The sequence below is a fragment of the Furipterus horrens genome, unplaced genomic scaffold (genome assembly GCF_987537825.1).
Source record: "Furipterus horrens unplaced genomic scaffold, mFurHor1.1.pri manual_scaffold_2, whole genome shotgun sequence".
Lineage (NCBI taxonomy): Eukaryota > Metazoa > Chordata > Mammalia > Chiroptera > Furipteridae > Furipterus > Furipterus horrens.
Genome location: NW_028327172.1, coordinates 126,727,179 through 126,748,167, shown reverse-complemented (window position 1 = coordinate 126,748,167; position 20,989 = coordinate 126,727,179). Strand labels below are relative to the sequence as shown.

Here is a 20,989-nt window from a genome sequence, read left to right as displayed (position 1 = left end):
GTCCTATTTAGTTCTTTTGTTTGTGCTGTTTCTTAGTCTCCTGTATTAGGTGATATCATATGGTATTTTGCTTTCTTTGCCTGGCTTATTTCACTAAGCATAATTCTCACTAGTTCCATCCATGTTGTTGCAAATGGCAGGAGTTCTTTCTTTCTGCTACATAGTATTCCATTGTGTAGATGTGCCACAGTTTTTTGATCCACTCATCTACAGATGGGCACTTAGGCTGTCTTTATTGAAGAAGAACAATGAAAGCTTCAATTTCATTTTGGTGCAAAAAAATTCCTAAAGCCAACAGCTACTCTTATAGATAGATTTGCTGGGCTTCTCTTGCTTTTGAATAAACTTGCAAAGGGATACAGCACAACTCAGTTTTGAAAAGATTATATTGGCAGAAAGTAACTTAAGTATTTGTATTTTTTAAAGAACAAGCGACGCTACAAAAACTTGTCACTATATATTTTTTAACCAAGAAAATACCAGCAGTCCATTTAATGACAGTAATAATAACATCCATCAATAATTTCAGAAATAAGAAATTGTCCTGAAATAAGACAAATCTGTTAAATTAAAGTATAACGAAGTAATTACCTCGAGGCTGACAAATTACTACCTCGATAATCTTCATATAGTCACTTATGGAATTAATATAGTCAAAATTATCAAACATAAATATTTGAATTTATGTAACAAAACATATATTATTCTTGGCAAATGAATACTTTGCTCATTTTTCAAACAGTTCTATTTTTTCCATTGAACTCTTTCCTTACTGATATTGGGGAAAAATAGTCTTTTTACACAAAGCATTATGCATATTTTATGCCTACAACCTGTGTATACATTAACTTTGATGTATGTTTTTTTCCAAAAATTACAAATCAGTATGAAGAAATTAACTACTGGCTTTGAGAACCACATGATGTTTATATTGATATGAACCACATTATTATGAAATATGCAAAACAAAAACTAGAGTCTCTGTATATGAAACCATTCTTTGAAAACCCAGCAACAAAACCTAATTTAAAACAACCATAATAGAGAGCATTTTTAAACAAACCCTTTTACAGAACATGAAACTCATCAAGATAGTTTTCTTGCTACTCAGTTTTTTTAATTTATTTCATAATTTCAAACCCATACATAAATGCATGTTAAATCCTTAGAAATGATATTTAACTGATACTAAAACTCTTTCTTTTCTCCCTTCCTTCATCTCTCCCTCCCTTCCTCTCTTCCTTCCTTCCTTCATCTTTTTGGTAAGAGAAGAGAAGAAAAATTGTCTTAACTGTTTTCCTAGATAACTAGGTAATTTCTCCCCTTTTGCATCAATATCTAATCAACTTTAACTCTCAGTCGTCACCTATTTAGAATATAATTTTCTGTGAGATAAACTTCTAAATTACGTAACATCAGGTCAATGAAAACAATTGTAAAAATGATCTGAAATCTAAATTTTTTCTCAGTCTTCCTTATGTAAGTCCTAATACTTGTTAATATATGTTTAGTAATGTAAAGTGATGACTAAACATCTTCTGGGGCAAGAAGACAGGATAAATATCAGTAGTCTGTTTTATAATGAGCACTTTATTTCAGAGCTCTAAGATTTACTTGAAGGCATTAAAGGAAAGAAAAAAAGAAAGTCATAACCATTAACTGTAGTGAACTACATATCAAATACTGAATTAAAATTTTTCTATATTACTGTATGTAGTCCATGTTGCGGTGGATTGTAATGCTGGTCCCAAGGATAGCTCCCTTCTGTCCTGTAAGAGGATTCTGCACCTCAGTCTGTTGCCATGCCACTTCAGGTGTCTTCTTGCAAGAAGTCATACACTTTCTTGCCACAATGACATCAAAGTTGGCCATGTGACTCGCTGTGGCCAGTAACATATCAACAGTGTGTTAACGTGCCAGATCTAAAAAGCTTTAGGAAGGACTGTATGTTCCTCCAGCTCTCTTTTCCTCTGCAATGAAGCCATATCCCAGATAAGTACATCTCCTTTCACCTAGACTCCAGAATGAGAAAATATGAGTCAACATGCAAAGACAATAAGAATTGAAACTCTACTGCAAGTCATTGAGATTTAGGGATTCTTTGTTACTGTAACATGGCCTAACAAGAGCTGATTTATATATATGCTGTATAAAATTAATGGTTAAGCAATTACTTGAAAAAAATTGAGGTTCAGGGTTAACAAGTGAAAATCACTTTAAGAAAGAATATCTGTGCCTCGTTTTTCTCATGTGAAAAAAAAAAGGAATTCTTATCTATTAAAGTTAAATGTAGAGTTGGTTTGGAGATCAAATAAGTTAATTCATGTAAAATAATTAGAACAATGCTTGGCAATAAATGTTAATTGTTGTTTAATTATTATTGTCAGTTTTAGGGTTTTCTTTGCTTTCAAATATGTAATTGAAAAATACACTGGTTGTTGTATTATTAAAATATTTGATGACTTTTTAACAAGGTAATGTCATTATATATATATATATATATATATATATATATATATAACCATTACTATATATATATATATATATATACCAAGAACTTGCAAAAATATTATTCAAGAATTTAGACTAGGATGTGAGGGCGATCTGGCTGCGACATCTGTCACCCCATTGATCGCCAGGGTTGATTCGGCTGATCTGGCTGGCTAGGCGGGTGTCCCCTTCCTCCCTCACCGATCCATGTGCGTCCCTCCCGAAGCTGCGCGCTCGGTCGAAGAGGACGACCTTCCCAACTAGAGGAGAGGACCGGTCTTCGGTCAAGGGTATACGAGTAGCTGCGCTCCCCTGCTAGAACCTCCAAACAAGCTCTCAAGAATTTAGACTAATCACTGTAATCAGATGAAACCAAGCTTTGATGTATAAAGAAATAGCAAACCCTCTCCAGATCAGCTTCATCTGATAGAACTTTCTGGATACTAGAAATGTTCTACACCTATACTGCCTACTCTATAACCACTAGTAGCTGGTGAGCACTTGAAACTTGGCTAGTGCAATAAAGAAACTAACATTTAATTTTATTCAATTTTAACTACTTTATATCTAAACAGTCCCATGTAATTAATGGTTACCATATTGGAATACTCAAATCTAGACCTTAACATATTGGAAATTTCAAGAGCAATGAACTACTGTAATATTCACATTAAGGCCATGGAATCTTCTTCCTGTTAAATAAGAAAGTTTGAGGAGGAAAAAGTTTAACCAATGGAATATTTAGGTGACCGTTATTCTGAAGATTAACCTAAAAATCATTTTTACATTGTGATAAGTTTATTATAGTCTGGCATTTGGCAAGCTGTCAATTATAATTAAAACAATAAATTAAATGTGTCCTCAAGTGCAATTTTTCATAAAGCAAAGCTCCCAAGGGGAGAAAGAAAAACATAGCAGCAGACCTCTTAGAGCTAGGAACACCAATCTCAAAGCCTGACTAATGAAAAGCAATACTGTTTTAAACATCATCTCCTGTCTTAGCCTTAGTCAACTTTCAACTGGACCATTTCAATAACCTGAAAATAGATGTATTGATTTCTGCTCTTATCCCGCCCATTTCATGTTCAACATTGTTATCTGTCAGAGTGAGATGTTAAAAATTACAAACATTGTCATTTCATACTCTGCTTGAACCCATCGATGCCTTATTGTTAGAAAAAAAATCCAGTCTTTACTATGACCTATAAATTTCAGTATGATCTGGTTCTATCTCAGAGTATAACCTCATTGATGATCCTTTCCCCTAATTCACAACATGCAACACTGTTTTTTCAGCTCCATGAGATATCAAATTCTTCCCTTCCCCAGGGCCTTTGAACTTGCTGCTGCTGTTTCTTAAGGCATTCTTTTTACTCTTTCTCTTCTGCTCGTTTAGTTAACTTCTATGTATCCTTTACATCTCAGCTCATATATTCTGCCATAGAGAGGTCTTCCTTGACTATCACTTCCCTATTTATTTTTTAACACCCATACTTTTTCTACATAATCCTTTATCTAATTTGTGATTTTGTGTTCATTTGGATAACCCTAGCCTCCCACACTACACTATATGCTTAGCAAAAGAAGGAAATATATCTATTTTATACCTGCTTTGTTTACTACTACATTTTTAGTACTTAGCATATTGAATAAATGTGTTGAATGACTCAGTATTGACTACATCATTTTCCCTAAGTATCATGTTTCTCTCTCTTGCTCTCTCTTTCTTCCTCTGCCTCCCTCCCTCCCTCCCCCTCTCTCCTTCTACCTCCCTCTCCCCTCCTTCCCCTTCCCTCCCTCCCTCCCTCCCTTCTCTCTCTCTCTCTCTCTCTCTCTCTCTCTCATATTGAATCTTTTTTGCACTGGGTTTTCCCTCTCAGCTTTCCAGCATGCAGTCATCTCCATTTTATCAGCCCTTTACTATAGTCTGACTCTTGCTTTCATTACCATCTACCACTTGTTAGAATGCTACTTCTTTCAAAGCCATGTTTCCACAACAAATAACATTTTCCTAAAGTTTCTATTTTTTTCTCCATCCACTCACAACTTGCTCCTTTAAGCTTTGCTCTCTACTCCATTATGTGTAAAAAAAATTTGTCTCAAATTTTAATAATTTCTTGTAATTTCCATATCAAGTAGCTTTTTCTATAATAGAAATCACACAGAATCTCACCATCTTAGGAATCAACACTTTACATTTTTTTTTACTTTCAGTTCTTATACATTCATTCACATAGCTGTAACCAATGATGAATGTGTATACTCCAGTATCAAAAGTTGCTACGTATCATTATAACTTATATATAAGAATGTCCACATGTTGATGTGCTACAATTATACTGTTGTATCATAATTAGACTTACATAAGTTTTAATTTTCTAACTATTTTTTTTTAATTTGGGAAGAACATCTTCATCAATGTAATATTTCTCTGTTTTAGATTCTATCCTTTAAAAAAAGTTCTAAGATTAGGAATATCAGGTCAAAAGATATGAATATATTTATTGTTCTTAAAATACATTGTCAGAATGCCTTATAAAAGTTACTAACAATTTTTGTTGCAAACCATTAAAATGTGGACATAATTGCTTCACCATATTTTTCCAGTGATCTTTTCTTGGTCCTAACTCTTCTTGATGTATCTATTGATCCCTTTTGTCTTCCAACCTTGTAACTCCTCCTCACTTCACACGATATCCTCATGGTTCTTTCCCAGTTCTGCTTGGTTTCCTTTACCACAGTTCTGTCTTCTTCCAAGTCTTAATCTATCCTTATCTTCTCTCTGCAGAGTGCTGACTCTAACTGCTTCTATAGTTAAGGTCTCAAATATTTATTACTGAGGTGGGCCTTGGGAATTCCGCAAAAAAATTTTGCTTTGTTGTTGTTCTTTGTTTGTTTTAAGTGCTTGTTGGGAGAGCTTGGATTTTTAAAAACTTTAAAATTAATGAGAGGTGAATTGTAGCTATAAGTGACACTAGAGATGCTAAACATAAGAGAGGGTGTAGATAATGAAATAATGTGACCTTAATTGATGCATAGGAGAGATAAGACAAAGATGGAATAACTTTAATTTTTTTTCTTAGACACATCATTGAATAGCATATAAAGATGGACTCTGAAATTAAAATACCCCATTTTAACTCAGTTCATTGAAATTATATCTATCTATCTATCTATCTATCTATCTATCTATCTATATATATATATATATATATATATATATATATACAGCCTGTCTGGAAAAAAATGAGAATATAATGAGACTGGCTTGTGCAACATTGATGTAACCTGGCAGCCAAGGACAGTGGACTGGAATGCACATGCGGTAACAATGATGGCTTCACTGTACTAGTCAGTGGAGGTGGCAGATGCCCTTGAGTGAGCACGTTTACTATGTGGTCATCACTTTCAAAATGACTGAGCGAACAGTACGACAAATCTGTGTCAAATTTTGCGTTAAGCTTGAACATTCTTCTTCAGAAACTATTCAGATGATTCAGAAGGCTTTTGGGGATGATGCAATGAGTGCAGCACAAATAAAAGTGGCACAAACACTTCAAAGATGGTGAAGAATCTGTTGAAAGTGATCCACATACTCTAAAGTCTGCAACAAGCAGAACACATGAGAATGTTGAGTGTGTATGGGCTGCAATCAACAAAGATCAGTGACTCACAGTGCAAGAACTAGAAGCTGACTGGGGGATTCCAAAAAGTACTGTGTCCAAGATTTTGACACAGATCTTGGCAAGAAGCATGTCATGACAAAATTTGTTCCGTGACTTCTGCTGCAAGAGCAAAAGAAATATAGTGCTGCAGTTGCTAATGACTTGGTTCAAACCACTACAAATGAATTAGATTTTCTAAAGGTCATAACTGGAGATGAATTGTGTGTCTACAGCTACGATCTGGAAACAAAGGCCCAGTTACACCATTGGAGATAACCTGGCTCTCCACATCCAAAGAAGGCGTGGCGAAGTCGCAGCAAGATCAAGACCATGTTAACTGTTTTGTTTTGTTTTTATTGGGAAGATGTTGTCCATCATGCACCCCTCCAGGCCAAAAATGAATAAAGAGCACTACCTCAATGTTCTTTGTTGATTGAGAGATGCAATATGATGAAAACAGCCACAGCTATGGGCAACTGGTGAATGGCAGTTTCATCACAACAATGCGCCCACTCATGCATCATGTCTCCGGCAGAGTTTTTTGGTGAAACATCAGCCCTCCTACAACCCAAATTTGACACCCTGCAATTTCTGGTTTTTCCCAAAACTAAAATCACCTCTGAAAGGGAAGAGATTTCACACTGTCAATGAGATTCGGGAAAATACAATGGGGCATTTGATGGCAATTCCAACATAGGATTTTGCAGAGTGTTTTGAACAGTAGAAGAGATGCTGGGAGAACTGTGTGAGGTCCCAAGGTGCCTACTTTGAAGGGGACTGAGGTGTCATTGTCCTGTGTAAAACGTTTATGGTATCCTGTATCTTCTTCAATAAATCTCTCAATTTTTCATATTTTATGGCTAGATATTTTCTGGGCAGACTATCTATCTATCTATATTACATATATTATATATATCACAAAATCCATTTACCTGCACTGTAGACAAACATCAACACAACCTGAAAAACAGAATAGTTTAATAAGGAGAGAAAGAAAACTACTGAAACACAGAGAGGCAGGTGAATGCAAAGGTATGAATACTGTTCAAAGATGAAGATTTGGGAAGAGGGAGGTTGTCTGGAGCTATGGAGAAGTTGAATCAGTCAGTACGCCTGCCCTGCCCAAGCCTCATTTTTAGAGAATTTTCTTGAGAGACCAAGCTCAATGGAGTGAGGACTACATGATCAAGACCAACATGCCACTAACTCCCACCGATAATCCATCAGGAGTTATTTTAAAGCACCTAACCCACAGCTCCCAACCTTCAGACAAATTCATTCTCCAGAATATGAAGTCACATAACACACACAGACACAGAATGAAACTAGGAAGGTATGTCTGTGTTGGTAAATTTAGCACAGAGCTGACAGGTAAGTTGGATCTCTGGCAGCCCAAATCACATGAAAGGAAAGGCCATTGGAAAGGTAGAGAGAGAGAGAGATGTTCAACCAGAATGTAAAACCAGAATGTTCAGCCAGAAAGAGAGAGAGAGAGAGAGAGTGCAAAAAAGATGAAGTCAGTTTTCCACTCAACTCTACATTCTGAGAAGTGCTGCATAGAATTCCCATGTATCCTGACCAAAATTACCCCTTTCCCAACCTAGCTTGAGTATGTTTCTGCTCCTTGTAATCAAACAGTTTCTAAGAAGGATACAAACCAGAAACATTCATATACTGAAAATTTTTATAGAAAAAACATGTTGTCAAAAAACAATATTTATAATTATTAAATACTTATGATACAACTCATAAAAAGCAGAGAATGATTTCAACTGTGCTTTACACACACACACTCATTCACTTAGAGACCCAGAGCATGGTGCAGTTATGGTGATGCAACAACCCTAGCAGTTGACAGGCATATTTTCACAGGGTTGACACCATTATAGGAAACTAAACTATTTAGTTTCTCTTTTTTACTAAATAAATTAAACAATCACTTAAATATTTTATGACTTAAAAATGGAGAGTTTTGAGAGACTGTGCATGTGCAGACACTGAAAGATCAGATGCATACGTTCAAGGTTTAGTCACTCGGTTTATCACTCAGCTGAACACTGCCAGCCACTGTGCTGGTTTTGAACATTATGAAGTCTTAAATTATACTTATTCTTTGTCATCTATATTTTAATGTATATCTATACTAGATCATTAGTTAAATATAAGCAACATAAGAAATATTGATGTCGAAATGTAAGTTAATCAGAAACAAACTGACCAAAGAGAAAGAGATATTATTTCAAATTTGCATCAAGATGAATTCCACCAGATCCATATTTTAAATTCTTTCAATCAAGATGGCTCTGGTGTTTCTAAAACAGAAAATTTTGTGAGGATTTTGTCAGACTGACTAGTCTTGACTAGTGCTTGAAAATATCCTGAAACCTTCTCCCTTATTTCATTATTTGTATTGAAGCATAAAAAATATTTTAAAATTAGATTCATTGTAAAAGGTAATACTTGGAAATAATAGGTAGTGAAAACATATTTTGTTTATATTTGATACCATAAACATAGATATCAATCTATATTTTAATATACATTTAACCTCAAAATTATTGTTATTAAAATATTTGTCAGCAAACCATTCCTCTCACAAAACTAAAGAGTGTGCTTCATCTGGCCACCATGCTTAAGCTGAGCTTCATGTTCTTTATCTGTTAAAAAAAGAAATTAGGCAAAATAATATTTTAAGGTCTCTTCCTGCTCTAAAATTTTATGATTATGAGAAAAGAGGACAGATCCAGTGAATTCCTACGTGCTTACATTCCAAATATAGCTATATTTTTGCATGTATCTTCCCAAATGCTCTTTATGGTATATACGTCTCTGAAGACCAACCGAGATCATTTTAGACATCAATAAATTGCAAAAGAAATATGAAAAATTAAATTAAAACTTTGCTATAACATGCATAATGCAATATGATTTAAATTAACTATAAATTTTTAACAGACTTACAATTTAAAGTGTCAAATAGTCCGAAGGAAAAAAAAGCAGCAACCTCTTGCTCTCCTTCAATTTCTGCATTGCAATGGGAATGATTTTAACTCTTTTACTTGATTCTTTTGACAAATGTCTTCCTATCTTATAGCAATCTTCTCTTCTTACTTTGTTTTTCAGTTATAGGCATCATCTGTTCTATTGATTTTACACTTGCAAGATTATAATCTAGCTCATTTTTACTACCCATACCTCCACCCCACCTAACATGTGTTCCATTATTCCAATATTTTATAGCATAGTTAGGGCTGGAAAACTATGCCGTGTTTACATTGTGACTCTGTAAAGCTATGTTTGCAGCTTATGCATTTGAACACTATGATACTGAAAGCTATGTTTACAGCTGATGCATTTGAACACTATGACACTGTTAATTTTCTGAATAATATTCTATTTTCCCTGGAATTCATAATGTCTTATTTTTAAATTTACCTAGTTTTCTTGGTACTTTTTATTAATTAAAATTCACATGTGGGTAGAAAAATTGGAGGGCATCAAAAGATACAAATTTCCAGTTACAAATAAATAAGAAAGTTTTAAATTATATTTTATTGATTATGTTGTTACAGTAGTTCCAATTATTTTTCCCCTTTACTCCCCTCTGTCAGTACCCCCCTTCCCTCCAGCAATCCCACCCTCCTTAGTTCATGTCCATGGGTCGTGCATATAAGTTCTTTGACTTCACACTTTCCTATATTATTCTTAACTTTCCCCTCTCTATTTTGTACCAACAGATTATGCTTCTTAATCCCTGCACCATATCCCCATTTCACCCCCTTCCCCTTCCCAGCTGATAACCCTCCACATGATCCCCATATCTATGATTCTGTTTCTATTTTGGTTTGTTTAGTTGGATTTTGTTTTAATTTTTTAGGTTCAGTTGATAGTTGTGAGTTTGTGGTCATTTTAATGTTCATAGTTTTGATCTTCTTTTTCTTAAATAAGTCCCTTTAACATTTCATATAATAATGTTTAGTGGTGATGAATTCCTTTAGCTCTGCCTTGTCTGGGAAGCACTTTATCTACCCTTGCATTCTAAATATAGCTTTGCTGGATAGAGTAGTGTTGGTTGTAGGTCCTTGCTTTTCATCACATTGAATACTGCTTGCCAGTCCCTTCTTGCCTGCAAAGTTTCTGTTGGGAAGTCAGCTGATAGTATTACAGGCACCCTTTTGTAGGTAATGCTCCACTTTTCTTTTGCTGCTTTTAGGATATTCTCTTTATCTTTCACCTTTGGCGTTAGAATATAATGTGTCTTGGTATGGTCCTCTTTGGATCTAGCTTGTTTGGGACTCTCTGTGCTTCCTGGACTTGTATGTTTATTTTCTTCACCAAATTTGGGAAGTTTCCCTCTATTATTTTTTCACATAAGTTTTCAATTTCTTATTCTTCCTCTTCTCTTTCTGGCACCCCTATGATTTGGATGTTGGCACATTTAAAGTTGTCCAAGAGGTTCCCAAGTCTTTCCTCATTTTTTTCAATTCTTGTTTCCTCATTCTGTACTGGTTGACTGTTTTTTTCTTCCTGATGTTCCAAATCATTGATGTGAACCATAGTTTTCTTCCTTTAACCATTGGTTTTGTGTGGATTTTCCTTCATTTCACTTAACATAGCCTTCACTTCTTCCCTTATGCATTTGCCATACTCAAGCATATCTGTCAAGCCTGTGAGCGTCATTATCAGCAGTGTTTGGAATTCTGCATCTGTTAGGTTGGCTATCTACTTGTCGCTTAGTTTTCCCACTGGAATCTTGATACGTTCCCTCTTTTGGGCCATACTTTTCTGTCTCCTCATCTTGATAGGCTCTGTGTCTGTTTACCTCTGTGTCTTAGGTAGAGCTTTCACTCCTGTTATGTTGTAAGGGGCAGAGTCTTAGGGATTCATCAGTGCAGGGTGACCTGTTTCAGCACGTTGTGGTGCTGTATGTGGAGGAGGGTTCTGAGAGGGAACAATGCCTTTTTCTCAGCACTTGTCCCTTTTCCAGGCACTTCTCCTACTTCTGCATGGGACTGGTGCCCCTCTAGCTGTTGCTCTGGCTGTCATTCCCAGAATGGGTGGGTCTGTGGACATTCTAGGACTGTGGGGGCCCTTTAAACAAGTGGATTCTGCTGAGAGATTGGCAGTTTCTTTCTGTCCCACCGCACACTGGTTTGCACAGTCAGAATCAATGAGGTTTTATTTTCTCTGGCTCTGGAACCGTAGCTGTGTGATATGGTCTGGGGCTGGGAGTGCTCCTGGGGTGTCCCATCCTACTTTTTAAAATGTATGACTGTGCTTTCAGCTGGCCTGCCACTGCTGCTACCACCACACTGCACCCTCTCTGCCCTGGCTCCGCCCCTCTTACCTGTCTGGATGAGTATTTCTTCCTTATATCTTTGTTTGTTGGACTTTCATGCAGCTCGATTTTCTGAAACTTCTGGTTGTCACTAGTTTTGAGGTAGTTGTATTCATTCTTAGTTGTGGAGGGAGATGCAGCATGTCTACATACACCTCCATCTTGGCCAGAAGTCAAATAAATAAGAAATTAAAAAGTAAAACCGAAAGTTACTGTCAATTGTCAAATGTTTGTATTATATACTCATCTTTTTTCTTTTTTATTGACTTTATTGGGGTGACACTGGTTAAAAAATTCTACATATTTCCAGTGCACAATTATACAACAAATATCTCTGCACTGTATTGTGTGTTCACCAACCCAAAAGTTACCATCCATCACCACTTATCTCCCCTTTTATAGTCATCTTCTTAAAGAAATCTCTCCTTCACCTTTCTGATTTCCCACAGTCTAGTCCAGATGTTCTTTTTCTATTGAACTTAATGGAGTTACATTATTTAATAAAATTATATAGGTTTAAGGTATACAGTTTTATAATACATCATCTGTATATTGTATTGTGTGTTCATCACCCAAAGTCAAGTCTCCTTCTGTCACCCTGTATGCTCCATTTACCCTCTCCTACCTCCTCCCACCCCCATTTCCCTCTGGTAATGACCACACTGTTGTCTGTCTATGAGGGTTTGTTTTGTTTCATTCTGTTTTGTTTTGCTTAACCAAATGTTCTGGAAGCACAATTTATAACTATCACCTTTCATCTCTCTCCTGAATTACATTTCTTGTTTCCTGTATAATATGTTAAGTATATACAGATGATGAAAAGATATAAATAACAATACAGTATTCCCTCACTTATCACAGATATTACGTTCTAGACCCCCTGCGATAGGTGAAAATCTGCAAAGTAAGAACCTTACATTTATTTTAGTATTTATATATATTTTAAGGCTTTATAAACCCTTCCCACACACTTATAAACCATTCCCAGTCTCTTGTTAACCTTTACCACTCCCTTATTAACCTTTTCCACACTTTTATAAACACTACTGATGTTCTTAAACATATTCTACACTCTTAAACCTACATAACTTTAACAACGTACGTATACAGTACTGCAAAATCCCACGATATAGCAAAAAATCCACGATAAATAATTAAATATATTTTTAAAAATCCCACGATACTGTGAGGCCGAGATAAGTGAACCGCAATATAGAGAGGGACTACTGTAGATACAGATACATAGATACCATGTAATATCTCTTATGGGTAAACATGATAATAACAAAAATGAGCTTGTTTATAAAATTGTCTATAATTTTGATACTCAGTGGTTTCACACAATCATTTTTGAAGTATTGAGACATAATTTCTTATTTTATAAAAGAACACTTTTTTTTAATTTTTGGAAGTGGGTTTTATTACAATTAAGGTGCAATTCTAACTACAATATTATGTAAAAAGAGTAATAATATTTATAGTTAACTTTTCTGGTAGATACATTGGGATTTTTTTTATTTTAAACCCACAACTTCTTGTTAAATAACAAGCACAATTCCTACACAAGATGGTATGTATTTCCTGGAGTAAAACTTATAGTTTTAACACAAACCAACACAAGGGAAAACTTGGGGAAAAAATTAGTTACCACAATATCTAAATGCAAAATCTATTCTTTAAATTTGTACTGTCAAAAAATGGATATACATTAGCTCTGGCTGCTGTGACTCAGTGGATTGAGCGTCGGCCTGCAAGCCAAGTGTCACTGGTTCGATTCCCAGTCAGGGTACAAGACTAGGTTGCACGTCAGGTCCCCAGTTGGGGGCGCGAGTGAGAGGCAACCACACAGTGATGTTTCTCTCCCTCTCTTTCTCCTTTCCCTTCTCTCTAAAAATAAATAAATAAACAAACAAACAAATAAATAAATTATTTTTAAAATGTGTGCAGAAAGGGACCAGGGTTATTATTTTTTTTAATGGATATACAGTATTGAGTGCTATAAATATACATGCATAGCCCTTTAAATTATTTCAGACACCCTCATATATATCATTTGTGATCATAATAACCCTGAAAAATAGGTTAAACAGCTATAACCATCTCTACTTTTTAAATGAGAAAACTGAGCCATATGAAGAGTATTTATAGTGCCACAATGAGCCATTGTCAAAACAAGCATCAAGACTTACGATTTTTATTAGTTAGGATTGTGACCCTGTTATTACTATTATTAATACAATTATTTATGCATGTATATTATGCATATACTTTCTTATTTTTTGTTTTTCTCATTCATCCCATTCACATACTCACACCCATATACACATAAGCACTCACTGTTCCTGAGGAAATAATTTTTTAAATTTATTATTGTGTTTTTCTATTACCATTTAACCCCTTTATATAATTTTAACAGTATATAACAGTATATCTTTCCACATATTTCACCATGCTGATATAAATACTGATAAATGTATGCATGCACCCACTCACTCACCCAAACACGCCTCTACACACATAAGAGAATTTAAGAGTGTTAGGTTTACAAAATGAGATCATATTGTAAATGTTTATGTGAATTTTTCTTTCAGAAATAATGTAGTTTAGAGATTCCTCCAAATCAACTTATTTTTAATGAATGCACAATATTTCATGGTATTTGTGTGCCACTGTTTTTCAACCATTTCTTGGTTTATAGGCATTTTCTTAATTTTTAGTTTTTTATCACTGTGAACACATGATGTCCCACTTATGGCTTATTAAGATTCTCATTCATTATTATTTTAAAGGCACTGTTGAACTCAGAATCTAAATTATAATATCTTCATTAAATTGTAAAGAAACTTAAGTGTCTTTACTTTTTGCAAATGTAGCATTTATTATTCTACTATTTTCTCAGATTTTTTAAGTTTTCAGAAGAAAATTAATCACTTACTATGTGGATCTAGGTTTCATGTGTCTGCTGTCACACACTAGCTGAATTTTTGAGGAACACAATATTCATATGCTAAAACCTAACCCCCAGTATGATGGTATTAGTAAATGAGGCTTTTGAGGAGGCCTTTGGGATGTGCTTTATTAGTGCCCTTACAAAAGAGATCTTAGTAAGCTCCTTGGCCCCTTATTCTATGGGAACTTATAATAAAAAGAAGACTGTGTATGAAGCAGAAAGCTGACTCTCTCGATCTTAGACTCTCCGGCTCTGGTACTACAAGAAATACATTTCTGTTATTCATAAGCTATGTAGTTTATGACATTTTGTTTTAGTAGTTTGAACAGACTAAGATACCAGCAATGTGACCTAGGATCAATTTCTTAAACTTTCTGTGCATCAGATTGAGGATGATAGTATTATTTTTTTCATAGGGCTGTGGAAAGAAAGTTAAATGTAACTTTAATACATATAAGGTATAGAATATTACCCAAACTTAATCACTCAATAAGTAAGTAATATTAGTATTATTGATGTTTTTATTACATTTTAAGTAAGTCAGTTTTCACTTGTTTTTTTTAGCAAATAAAATTTCAGTATAATTACTTATCATTGTTTAGAGCAACTAGAGATTTTTTCAGAGTCTCCTTTAATTTTATGTTCTCAGAAAGAACTTTCAACTTTCAAAATAGCTTATAATTAAAAGTACATAAAATGGCTTCCCTTATGTCTTCATGAAGAAAAGTGAAATTCCCAAAGAGATTGTAAGTTTTCAGCACTCCCACTAGAAAACCAGAAATAGTACAAAGTGCTTCCTTGATGGGTTGGCTGCGGCTGCCAGCAGCCCAGGAACAGACATTTTGTTTATACGAGTTGCCATCCAGCAAATGGAAATTCAGCTGGAGGGCAGTTCTTTCCTGTCCTTGAATTTCATATGTTTAAGGGTAATAGCCACTTTGAATATATGAAGCCCTCAATAGAACATGCAGCATTTCAATAAGATGGTTCAAATATTTGCATAACAACTGTAATAAAAGAAATTCCAGTAAAAAAGAAAGAAATATTTTCTGAGGTTGACTGTCTAAAATTTGCCAACTTTAAAAAATGCGTGGTAAACAAAAGACATATCAAATCCTACATCACTAATAAGAAGAAACTCTTGATTTAATAATGGAGTTGTATAAAATATTCTTTCAGGATATAAAGTAACAAAGTCACCCAAGATGCATCTTTTAAGTCCCACCCTAAGAACACACAAAAAATTGGACAACAAAAATTTTTCTCCCCCACCCCTTGGTGCTTAAATATCTTTCCTATGGGCCTTTCTGTGTGCTCAGGGAATGTTACCAAACTTGATGATGTGTTTCTTAGTTGGAAATTTTTCATACACAGGGAAAGACAGGCACTGATCATCGATCAAGACTCTCAGGTACAAGCCTCTCCCTTAGCACTCTGTCTGCCAACCTGAAAATAATTTGGTTGAGCCACTAAGGCTTAGAGTTATTTATTCTTTATCCTTGATTTTTCAAGGAGGCCCCACCACCACCAGTAACCCTAACTGGACAAAATTCTGATGCTGTGCTTACTTTTAGCAACTGTAGTAAAGCTTTTCCAAGGCTGGCCCTTGATCCAGCAGCTCATGTAGGCTCAGTGTTCCGCAGTGCAAGGCAGCTTTAATCTAATTCTCACATCATTTTCACCCCCCAGCTTTCTCCTTGGAACAAGTCTCAGAGAAGAAGAAAAAAGAAAATCATGGGCCTGGCATGTCATAATACAAAAATGCACTGCTAATTACCAAACCTGTAATTCTTGATCCAGCTAAAATGCAGGTACACAATTACTTTACTTGGGGGCAGTCTCTGCTTAACCCCTGCCTTATTTCACTATTTCTTCAGCATGTTCCCTCTTCTTCAACTGTGATTATCTTCTGATGGTTGTAACTGACCTGCTGCCCCAGGGAACGAATCCCATGGGAACATCCAGGTGAGGAGCTCCTGAGCCCATGCCCTAAACCAGACTGGGATGGAACTGACTTACTAGGAATAAGAAAAAGAAACCCAAGCTGTTTATTTCCAGCTTTTTTAAAGACTTATTGAGGTTTAGAATTGCAGCAGTGGACAGAAAATGGTGGCAATTTTGTTCCTTTCCAGTCAAATAATCAGCTTCTCTAAAGACTGTAAATACTTTAGGTCTTCTTTATGATGCAACTAAAGTAACAACAAAAAAATGGACACTTAACACTTGATTCATGGCACTTTGTGTTATGCTTGGTAGAGTTATTCACATGTGTGTCCATTCTATTTAGAGATTTATATGCATTCACCACCCATTATAAAGAAATGCCACTACTAATTATAACAAAGCATGACCTTAATGATTTGCTCAATAAGAGGCACCTACCAAATGTAATTTTTACTTTGATTTAGCAGAAAATGGTTTTTAGGGCATATTTTTACATTTAAATTGCCTATGCTTATTCTATCCAATTTATCCAAAACTTTTTAAAAATCTTCTACAAATTAAAAATTATCTTAATTTCCATATATGTAGAACTGAAGAGACAAGAAAATGTTGTCAACACACCCTATATATATTTATTTTTTCAAAAGTTTCAAATAATATTGTTTCATTCAATGTTATTTTATTGTAGTATTGATACTAAGATGTTGTGGGAATTTAACTCTTGTTTGTATCAATTAACTTGTGATAAAACTGGTCCTGTTACATGTTGTTTTGCTGGAAGTTGTAGAACCTATGGACAATGATAAGGGAGGACTTACTGTTTGTGTTTGCATGTGCATGTGCGTGTGTGTGTGTGTGTGTGTTTAGAAATAAACATATCTATCATTAATAATTCTGCTGCCTTCATCTTGGTCCAAGGTACTCCCATCTAGACTTAATGCTGTGCCTGCAAATGACCTTATAGCTTCTACTCTGGCTACTCTGTCTAGTCTCACCACAAGGCAAGCTATTTCCTTTGTAGGAACCAGTAAAAAATAAGAATGCAGAGCCCTTTGTTTAAAGCTGAAAAAGAGTACCATTGCAGATAATAAAATATAATTATTTTCTTTTTCCTATGGTCTCTTTCTTTCAGTTTGTCAAGGTGTTTTGTACTAGCTTTTTAATATTATTCCCCTGGGGGAATAAAAATGCTTACTGGGTATATCCATCTGGAATTCTGATTTCTGGTTAGATTGTGCTTGTGAGTTAAAATGACCATTGTACTTATGTTACTTAAGAGTGACCAAAAAAGCTCTGGCCAGGTGGCTTGGTTGGTTGGAGCTTTATTCTGTACATCAAAAGGCTCAATCCCTGATTGGGGCACATACCAGAGGCAACCAATCAATGTTTCTTCTCACATTGATGTCTTCCTATCTCTTTCTGTCTCTCTCTGTCTCTGTCTCCCTCTCTTGCTTCCTCTCTCTAAAATCAATAAACAGATCCTCCAGTGAGGATAAAACAAAAAGAGTGACCAAAAAAACTCACAGAATCTGTCATAGTTCACATCCAAGACCTGAGATAGAGAAGTCAAAAATAATGTTCCAATTACACCTTATAAGTCATGCTAATTTATGGCTGATTACCTGTGATTATCTGATGCTTAAAAAGTGATGCAGCATAATGGAAAAAACAAGGACTTCCAAATCCAACAGACTAACATTCAAATCCTTTTTATACCTTAATTAATTATGCAATCTTAGACAATCCAGTTAGCTATAGCTTTTACTTTTCTTTTCTGTAAAATGATGAATCATGAAACCTGAAATTATAATTCATGCTTAATCATTTCTTTAGTACTTTTGGCATAGTGCATGGTGTAAAATAGAGGCTCCATTAATAAATATTTGTTGAATGGATAAGTGAAAGAGTGAACTTAACAGTGAGAAGGAGGAGGAACTTTCTTCCCAATCTATTGAAATTAATTATCTCAATTGTTACCTGTGGCCACATACAGGTAGGTAGGTAGATACATTATAAATAGATAGATGATAGGTGATAGATAGATAGATGATAGATAGATAGATGATAGACAGATAGATGGAGTGGGTGAATGGTTGGATGGATGAATGGATGGTTGCAGGTAGACTCCAAAGTAAACTGAAAGCAACTATGAATTTTAGTCAAATTTTAAAAGATACCAAAACATTCTATATAAAAAACTTTACTCAGAGACATGTTAGAGCCATTGAACACTAAAGAGTCGCTAACAAGTACTCCTCTCCCCTTCCTGTTCTTAACATAAACTGAGAAAAGTTATATCGTTGTGGTTTTAAACCTTATAAATTTGGCTGTCTGTAGATTTTGAAATTCACTCCTTTCACTGAAAAACAGTGAAGTGATTAAAACCCTATAAAGTAATTATTTAAGAGGAATACTCTTAGTTTGCCTAGAAAAGAAATGGCTACTTGGTGGCATAATGTTTTCGTAAAAGTGAAGGCTTTTGTAACAGGGTAAATAATAATTTTTATTATACAACTTTATTATAAAACTTTTCTGACTGAAGAAAATGTATTCCCATACTTTATTTGGAAACATTTTTATAAACATTGTTTATGTATTCAAATGCATACAGTGACTGGCAAGTAACTGAAATGAGTGCAACATTAGGATATAACACTAGGGAATTGTAAGGATTGGTGCACAGCAGAGAATGCACTTCCTTGCCAGGTCAGCTTCTTTCGGCTCCGCAGATAATGGTACCCTGTAAGAACTTGGACCTATATTTGAAAGAACTTCCCATTTTTAAAATAATTTTGAATTTAAAATTTTTAATTGAAATTTTTCAAGTTTTAAATGTTGATAATTAAAAAATGATAATAATAAGCAAAACCCACTGTAGTGCTCCCACCCAAATAAAGCAAACTTTGTCCTGCGTATGGCCAAAGCTCTTGAAGTTTTTGTTTTGTTTTTTTCTCTTTTAGTTAAATGTTAGTAATCTTCAAAGGTGATAACAGATTAGAATAACCATTCACAAATTTATCACCAACTATGATGTTGGATTTCCAAAGATATTTGTACAGGGAACCATAGACAAATGAACAGTTTCCTTCCCTTGTTTCTCCCTCTATCCCTTCATCCTCCCTTTCTTTCTCCCTTCCTTCCTTCTTTCCTTCCTTCTGACTTCCTGTTTTTCTTTATTTCTGTCCTTTTTAAAACTTTTTTTAGTTGGGTTTTGTGCCAACTTTCTGCTAATCTCAATGATGGTAAACTTGATTCTATCAAAACTATGCTTAGATTTTTTTTTATTTGAGCTGCTTCTTGTTTCCTCAGATGAAGTTCCCTCTTAGAACTGATTTTGTTATGTTCCACTGATTTTGGGTTGTTGTGTTCTCATATTCATTTGTTTCAAGATATCTTTTGATTTCTTCCTTGACTGCATTGTGGATCCATTCAATGTCTGATAACATGTTATTTAGTTTCCACACCTCTGTGTATTTTTCAGTTTATTCTTGTGATTGATTTCTAGTTTCATAGCATTATGGTCAGAGAAGATGCTTGATATGAATTTAATCTTCTTAAATTTACTGAGACTTTTTTATGTCCTAACATGTTGTCTATCCTTGAAAACATTCCCTGTGCACTTGAAAGAACGTACATTCTGCTGCTGCTTTGGGCTGAAATGCTCTGTATATGTTAATTAGATCCATTTGATCTAGTGTGTCATTTAATGACACTGTCTCCTTGTTGATTTTTTGTTTGGAAGATCCATCCACTGAAGTCAATGGGGTGTTAAAATTCCCTACTATAACTGTATTTCTGTTGATCTCTCCCTTTATGTCCATCCAGCTTTGCTTTACATATTTAGGTGTTTCTATGTTGGGTGTTTTTTTCTACCTTGTCTTCCAAATCACTGATTCAATCCTCTGCTTCATCTAACCTACTCTTTATTTATTTATTTATTTATTTCAGATATCACATTCTTTATTTCTGACTCATCCTAGAGAATCACTCGTCGTCGGCAGCCGTCCGTCTCGAGAGACGATGGTGTAGCTTCTTAAGAGTCTATCTGCACCGCCGGGAGTGACACGGTATCTGTCTCCTCCCGTGTTGAATCGACATCTTGCGATGACGCTGGAGTATCCTCTCCAGTGAAGCTGAAGCTACAGAGCCTGGGCAGGGTGATATGGAGGGTCTGCTGTTGCCCATGCAGCAGACCCCCCCTCTCTTCGCAGCTGAAGGGTCCAAGGGAAAGACGGAGTCAATACAGCTTGGCTTCAGGTGCGCCGTAGGAGTTGCCGGTGTTGACTACAACGTCAAACCGCCTTAGGGACTCCGGCTCCGGATTTTCTGTCGGGGTTTACTCCCTTAGCCTTTCCCCTGAAGAGGTATGCCGCAAGGCAGCGGAGGTTTTTTGGAGTCAGAGTTTTCCTTCTCTGAGAGAATCACTAATCATGTGAGATTAAGGCTTCTACAGCCTGCCCCTTTGTTTCCCTTTCTCTAAGTTTACACCTTTATTTTAGTCTTGTAGCAAGGTGAGTAGGAAATAAACAAGAAAAACAAGCCTAACAAAATCAGCTGTTTCTTGCTACATGTTCTTCTTTATTTGAACACCACTTAATCAGG

The 20,989-nt window shown here is 35.3% G+C and overlaps 1 pseudogene; it reads left to right on the top strand.

The window, feature by feature from the left end:
- Positions 1-15,159: 15,159 nt before the first annotated feature.
- The window catches only part of LOC150019455 (CTD small phosphatase-like protein pseudogene), an 82,146-nt pseudogene continuing 76,316 nt past the window's right edge, over positions 15,160-20,989 (top strand).